Raw genomic sequence first — 7,202 nt, 5'->3', positions numbered from 1 at the left:
TGGTGAACGAATGGAAAGAATGATGCAGGAGTATCTAGAACTAAATATCAATACCATCAGGGAGGGTTTGGACCCTTTCACATTTTGGTCTTCCAAAATGGATGAGTGGCCTGAGCTTGCCTCACATGCCTTGGAGGTTTTATCGTACCCGGCAGCCAGCCAGCGTTCTCTCAGAATGTGTTTTCATCGCTGCTGGTGGTGTCCTGATGGATAAGCGCATACGGCTGTCCCCTGAAAGTGTTGACCGGCTAACTTTCATTAAGTGAACAAGTCAAGGATATCCAAGGACTTTTGCATCCCAATCACAGACTGTACAGACTAGGTGATATTGCATTTTTTAGTGTGATGCATTAATGTCACGTAACTGCACTCTGTGATATCTTTAGTGTTGCTACTGTGGCTGCTGCTGATGTTAAAACAAATTTGTGGAAATGTGAACAGTCATGGTTGGTCTACATCTGCTGTGTTAGCTGTAGTGGAAGACATGTTGGTCCCAATTATTATACTATTTCTATTCTCGTAAAAGTTATTCCACTTCGGTGATGTCAGGCCCTCATTTTAAAAATTTGAAAACTCCAAGTTGGGTGTCCCTCTGCTGGTTTGGGTGTTGTGAAAGACCTGTAGGTCCCTATTCTACTATTACTACCATGTTGAAATTGATGCCACTTTGGTGGTGTCTGCACAAAAATTTTTGGAAATATGGACACTCCTTGTTGAGTGTCCATCTGCTGGTTTGGGTGTAGTGAAAGACCTGTTGGTCCCTATTCTACTATTTCTACTGTGATGAAACTGATGCCACTTTGGTGGTGTCTGCCAAAAATTTTTGGAAATATGGACACTCCTTGTTGAGTGTCCATCTGCTGGTTTTGGTGTAGTGAAAGACCGGTCGTTCCCTATTTACTATTTCAAGTGTGGTAAAATTGATTCCACTTCTGTGGAGTAAGGCGCTCAATTCTTTAAATGTGAACACTCCTTGTTGAGTGTCCATCTGCTGGTTTTGGTGTAGTGAAAGACCTGTCGTTCCCTATTTACTATTTCAAGTGTGGTAAAATTGATTCCACTTCTGTGGAGTAAGGCGCTCAATTCTTTAAATGTGAACACTCCTTGTTGAGTGTCCATCTGCTGGTTTGCGTGTTGTGAAAGACATGTTGGTCCCTATTCTACTATTTCAACATTGGTGAAATTGATGCAACTTTTGTGTCTGCCAATAATTTTTGGAAATGTGAACACTCCTGGTTAGGTCTCTTCATGTGTGTTGCCTTTAGCAGTAGGCCTCCGAGAACGTCAGGCCTCCACTTCCTTGCACTCAACTACCCATGTTACTATATTTAAATTTTTCTGACAATGGTAGTCTAGAAAACTTATATTTGTGTCACCTGAGTGTGGCTCTGCATGAAAGGAGGTAAAGTTGTTTCATGTGGTATCAGGGCTCCCAGCAAAGAGACCCTACACCTATCCCTTACCCACCTCGTCTTACTGTGACGTTCATTGGAAAGCTGTAAATGCTGTCCCAGACCCCGATACCTCATGCCTGGCTGATTGCTACAGTTCCATGCTGCAATTTGCGCTGTGGGTGAATTGAGGCCACTTTCCTGGTGTTTGCCCCTCATTTGATGTGTTTTGGCAACATTTGGGGCCATTCTAAGGTGTTGTGCATGTGTTTGTTTTTGCCTCCCATTGACTATAATGGCATTCGGTAATGTTCAATGAATATTCGCTGAATAAATCGGCGAATTTGCAAATTCGGCCAACGTAATCTGAATCGAACATTGAAATATTCGTTCATCTTTTTTTCACCTACTGTGTCCCCCCATTTCCTTGTAGATTGTAAGCTTGCGAGCAGGGACCTCACTCCTAATGTCACTGTTTGAATTGTCTTAACTTGTATTGAATTTATTGTCTGTACATGTCCCCGCTTAATTGTAAAGTGCTGCGGAATATGTTGGCGCTATATAAATAAAAATTATTATTATTATTATTATTATTATTATCTTTAATGGTGAGGAGATGAATTGGTCAGGATTGGAATAATTTACCTGAGGCACTGACAGAGCATGGAGTTTATAGGACATTGTTTCTTTTCACACTTTGGTTGGCCATAGTCATTGTTCAATTTTATCCCTTTGTCAGCCAATGTTTATTTTGCACACATCACTAATGTAATTAAACTGTACTAAAGGCCCCTTTACATGCAGCGATGCACCAGCGATCCGACCCGGTCAGGATCGCTGGTGCATCACTAAATGATCACTAGTGAGCTGTCACACAGGCAGACCTCACAGCGATGCAGCAGCGATGAAGCGCACGATACTCACCTTTCACACACAGCGATCCAGGAAGCCCAGCAGGAAGCGGACGGCGAGAAAAGGAGCTGGACATTCTCGCGCGATCAGCGATGGACAGCGGGGGAGCCGGTTGGAGGTAAGTATCACACATAGCGATATCGCTAGCGATATCGCTATGTGTAAAACCCCATTTAGTCTATTAAATTGTACTATTCCTAAACTGCCATTCTCAACTGCCATGAACATCAAGACATTATGGTTTAAACTTGGAAAAAAAAATCACAAAAATAAGTTGGTTTCACATACTGCTGTACTTGCTTTTTTCACAAAAAAAGCAGCAAAAACTGATGTCTGTGTTTTTTCAGCGTTTTACGCCAGCAATTGCATTCAGTGTGTGAAAAATGATGATAAACCGCTGAAAGTAGTGACATGGTGCATTTTACAAAACCAAGGTATTGCACAAAATACTGAGGACAAAAAAAAAACAAGCATGAGATTTCTGAAAAACTTTGCTAGTGCTGTGCAACACAGCTGAAAATTTGCATTAAAAACGCATTAAAAAACGCTGATAGAACGCAACATAATATTTCAGTCTTTTTCTTGATTTTACCTTACTTTCGCCTTGCTGCCTTGGCTAACCACAGTTTGGAAGTCAAGTCCAAATATTCTCCTGTCTTTGTCACTACATTTCTCAACGTCATTAACAAATTTCTTACATGCCTCACACTACAATTTAACATTAAATCAAAATTTATTTTTCCATTTATCAATACGTTCCTGGTCAAACTTATGCATATTTTTAACATCTCCTAATGCAACTTTCTGTTTCCCACAACAAATAAAACATTCCCATCCCAAAGATTTACCTACTTTATTTCCCATTTTTAATCTGCACTATGTACTTATTACGCAATCTATCAAAATCTAAATGGAAGATGTCCTTCTCACAACGGTTTTATGCATTAGCAACAAACAAAATAGCAAGAGAAGTGCTACAGTAGTAACAGACTAAATCCTACCCACGGAAGATTGTTCTCATAAGGTTCTGATTTGTTCATTTAAAGCTCAGACATTAGACAGACAAGACTAAAATAACAATGATGATAGGGTAGAGGTGTTTTTGAACTTAGGGGCCAGGGTCTGTGTTCTTAAACGTGTAAGGTAGTGGTTCTTCCGCCAGTGAATTCAGTGAGACAGTGACTCAGGCAAGTTAAACAAAATGTGCTTTATTGTCCAAATATTGCACACATGAACATTGCTCACCTCCGGATCACAGCCGGGAACACATAACAAAAGCCCAGTGCCTCTGGCACTTGCACCCCATGAGGTTGTTGTTGCTTTCATGGTTGCTCATGTTATTGACTCTGGCCTATGTTAGCTTCACACAGCTAGGCATACATCCACAACACATTCAGATCTTCTGCATGTGAAAACCAAACACTAACTGAAAAAACAAACCTTAACTGCAGGTTTAAATGAAAACCGTGGCCCTGTGCCACTTGCTAGACCCAGACTGGAGGGAGAGATCCATCCCACTACCATCCTACAGATCTCTTAAAAAATAAAAGCTTTGACTGTAATTACAATGTGCACCAGCGGTTCAGTATGCTTCTAAGCACCCTCTGGGGGATGCATGTAATGCAGGTGTCTAATGGCAACAAACAGAGATCAAAAGGCAGAAACAGTCAGGGGTTGATATATTAGTATTTTTATACAATAACTTTTAAACAATTAAGGTTAGCAGATATGCAATGAAACAATATAGGGGATCACAACTGGTTATGAACAAGCAAGAAAGTCTCTCACTACTTAACGTTAGTGGTGCTCCCAGTCTTGGGAATCACCATGTGAGTTCTCACTGAAAGCTCTGACCCTAGTGGGGGCAGGCCAGGATTTAGGGGGGGGCCAAGGGGCCCGGGCCCTGGGCCACCCACCAAGCGGGGGCCTCCCACCAATATAGGGATAAATATCTCAAAACATGTAAAATACACGTCTCCCTGTGAACCGTTGCTAATGGTAAGCAACATTTAACAAAAGAGAAATTATTGAGTGTAGAGACCTGGCTACGGTCCTACATCTCAGTGACTGGCGCAGAGCGGCAGAGTCATGGCACCTGACCTGCATCAGCATCCATTGACCTGGCTAGCCAAACTTCCTAAGGCTGTGTGCACACGGTGTGGATTTTGCCGCGGTTCCGCAGCGGTTTTGGCCGCTGCGGACCCGCAGCAGTTTCTGCTGCCGTGTACAGTACCATGATTCCCTATGGGAATCAAAAACCGCAATGCAGACGGTGCGGAATTTTCCGTGCGGATTATCTGCGGTTTTCAATCCGCAGAAAGAATTGACATGTCAATTCTTTCTGCGGATTCTCCTGCGGTTTGCCATCTCCTCCATTGAGGAGATGAAAAACCGCAGGGCAAAACTGCAGAGCAATCCGCATGTAAAACCGCAGGTCTTTTGACCTGCGGTTTCACCTGCGGATTTTACAAAATCTGCTCGGATGAATCCGCACCTAATCCGCAGCGTGTGCACACAGCCTTAGTACCCTTTACCTAATGCTTAGCTTATGGCTTGTGGCAGCCTTCTCCAATCCCAACAGAAGCTTCTAGGTGCTACCTATTCAGCTTTACAGTATGATCACTCTCTCGGATTAGATCAGATGAGAGTTTGTTCAGCTACCTTCGAAGAAGGAGGCGGAGCAACATTGTCGGCACGAGAAGAGGATTCTCCACAGCAGAGAGCGGCAGGACTTCACTCTGGAATGGATCCTTAGTCACTGAAGATCCAGAGGTGAAGTGGTTCAGTCTTCACAGTGTCACGGTGGGTGAGTATGATCTCTGTCTGTCTGTGTATCTTTCTTGCAGCTCCTGTCCTACACAGTACCATACTTTATATACAGGTCCACACTATATCCTGCATTACAGTGTGGCTGTGTATACTGTATGTATATAGTGTGGATCTGTTTACAGTATAGTGCTGTGTATACACTTTATACAGCCCCTCACCCTCTATTCTATATACAGCCAGCACAGCAACAGCCTCTGATATATACAGGTAAACAACCTCTGATATATACAGCCCGGCAGCAGCCCCTCATATATATACAGCCCAGCAGCAGCTTCTAATATATACAGCCCAGCAGCAGTCCCTCATATATACAGCCCAGCAGAAGCCTCATATACATTTACAGCCCAGCAGCAGCCTCTGACACATAGAGCCCAGCAGCAGTCTTTGATATAGACAGCCCAAATTTCTACATTATACTTACATACATATGTACATATTTTAATCTTTAATTCCCTTTCAGGACTTCAAGGGATGACAAGGTAATTTTGTTACTTTTAGATTACCATCATGGACAATCGTGAAGGAGATAGGCACAGATATCGCACAAGAATTTGGGAGTCTGGGGCTTCTAAAAGACGTAAGGCAAAAGAAGCAACAATGAAATCAACAGAAGAGATAGCAAAGACAAGAAAATTGGACGAGTTCTTCACTATTCATTCAAGGCAAGTGTCAGAAAGGAGTAATGACCTTGTAAAATCTGATCAACTTGACAATGCTTCAATGGAAATGGTTGTTGATCCTGGCGGCAAAGAAAAGGATGAAGTAGTAACGTGTACAACTGAAGAACACAAAGAAAAGGAGACTGATAGTGGCACATCTTATGAAGAAGGTGAAGTTGAGGGCCCACCAGGTGGCAATGACATTGGACTTTGGTCATCCCTTATTTCGGAACGGATGCAAGATTACTGGCTGAAAAGGGGTGTATCAACAATCCAGCACTGTGATGAAAGTTTGTTCATTGCACACTCGATTCAGTAACCTAGAAAGGACCGCAATATTCCAAGAATGTGCACACTTGGGCTTTTCCATCGTCATAATGGAGAAGTTATAATGAGGACTTGGTTATGCTTCTCTCCCTCTAAAGGATGCATCTACTGCTTCACGTGCAGATTGATGATGTGCTTTATTACAGCATCTGAGTCTTCTCAGCTTTCGTCTAATGGATTCTGTGATTGGAAACATTCATAAGAATGTAAAGTATAAAAAGTCATGTGCAGTCAGCAGATCATCTGAACTCTATAATTGCTTTCAATATGAGGTTAAAAGCGATTGGGCGAATTGATATGGAGCTAACACAACAGGTCGAGGCTCAGGAGCCTTATTGGAGGTCAGTATTGAAACGAGTAGTAAATGTTATTCAGTTTATTGCCGAGCATGGCTTAGCATTTAGAGGAGGTAGCGAATTGGTTGGATCACCTAGAAATGGAAACTTTCTGGGCATTCTTGAACTCATCGCCCAGTACGACGACTTTCTTGCACAACATATCAATCGTGGCAAGGGTCATACAAACTACCTGTCATCTACAATTATGGAAGAAATTATCAATGTAATGGGTGAACAAGTCCTCAGAGAAATTATTTCTCGAGTTTACAAATTAAAATACTACTCCATCTCTTTGGACTCCACACCCGATGCAGCTCATGTTGACCAACTAACCCTTGTATTGAGGTATATGGAGAAAGATGGCCCTGTGGAATGCTTTGTAACATTCATGGCAAACAAAGGCCATGGCGCTCAAGACATGTTCAATGCCTTGTTGGAATTTTTGAAGAGACATGACCTAGACCTTGGAAATTGCCACGGTCAAAGTTATGACAATGCATCTGCAATGAGTGGCAAATACAATGGCCTGCAAGCCAAAGTGAGAGAGAACAATCTTGCATCCTGGATTCCTTGTACGGCACACTCTTTAAATCTGGTTGCTAAAAATGCTGTAGAAAGCTGCTTGAGTGCTGTACATTTTTTTTGACTTCCTTGAAAAGCTGTTCCTCTTCTTCACAGTTTCAATGCATCAGCATCAGGTACTGACTCAGGCTTTGAAAAATATTGACTCAGCAACAGCACTGACT

Source organism: Dendrobates tinctorius, unplaced genomic scaffold (genome assembly GCF_039654945.1).
Source record: "Dendrobates tinctorius isolate UK_male_01 unplaced genomic scaffold, ASM3965494v1 ptg000199l, whole genome shotgun sequence".
Lineage (NCBI taxonomy): Eukaryota > Metazoa > Chordata > Amphibia > Anura > Dendrobatidae > Dendrobates > Dendrobates tinctorius.
This window is presented reverse-complemented; position numbering follows the sequence as displayed.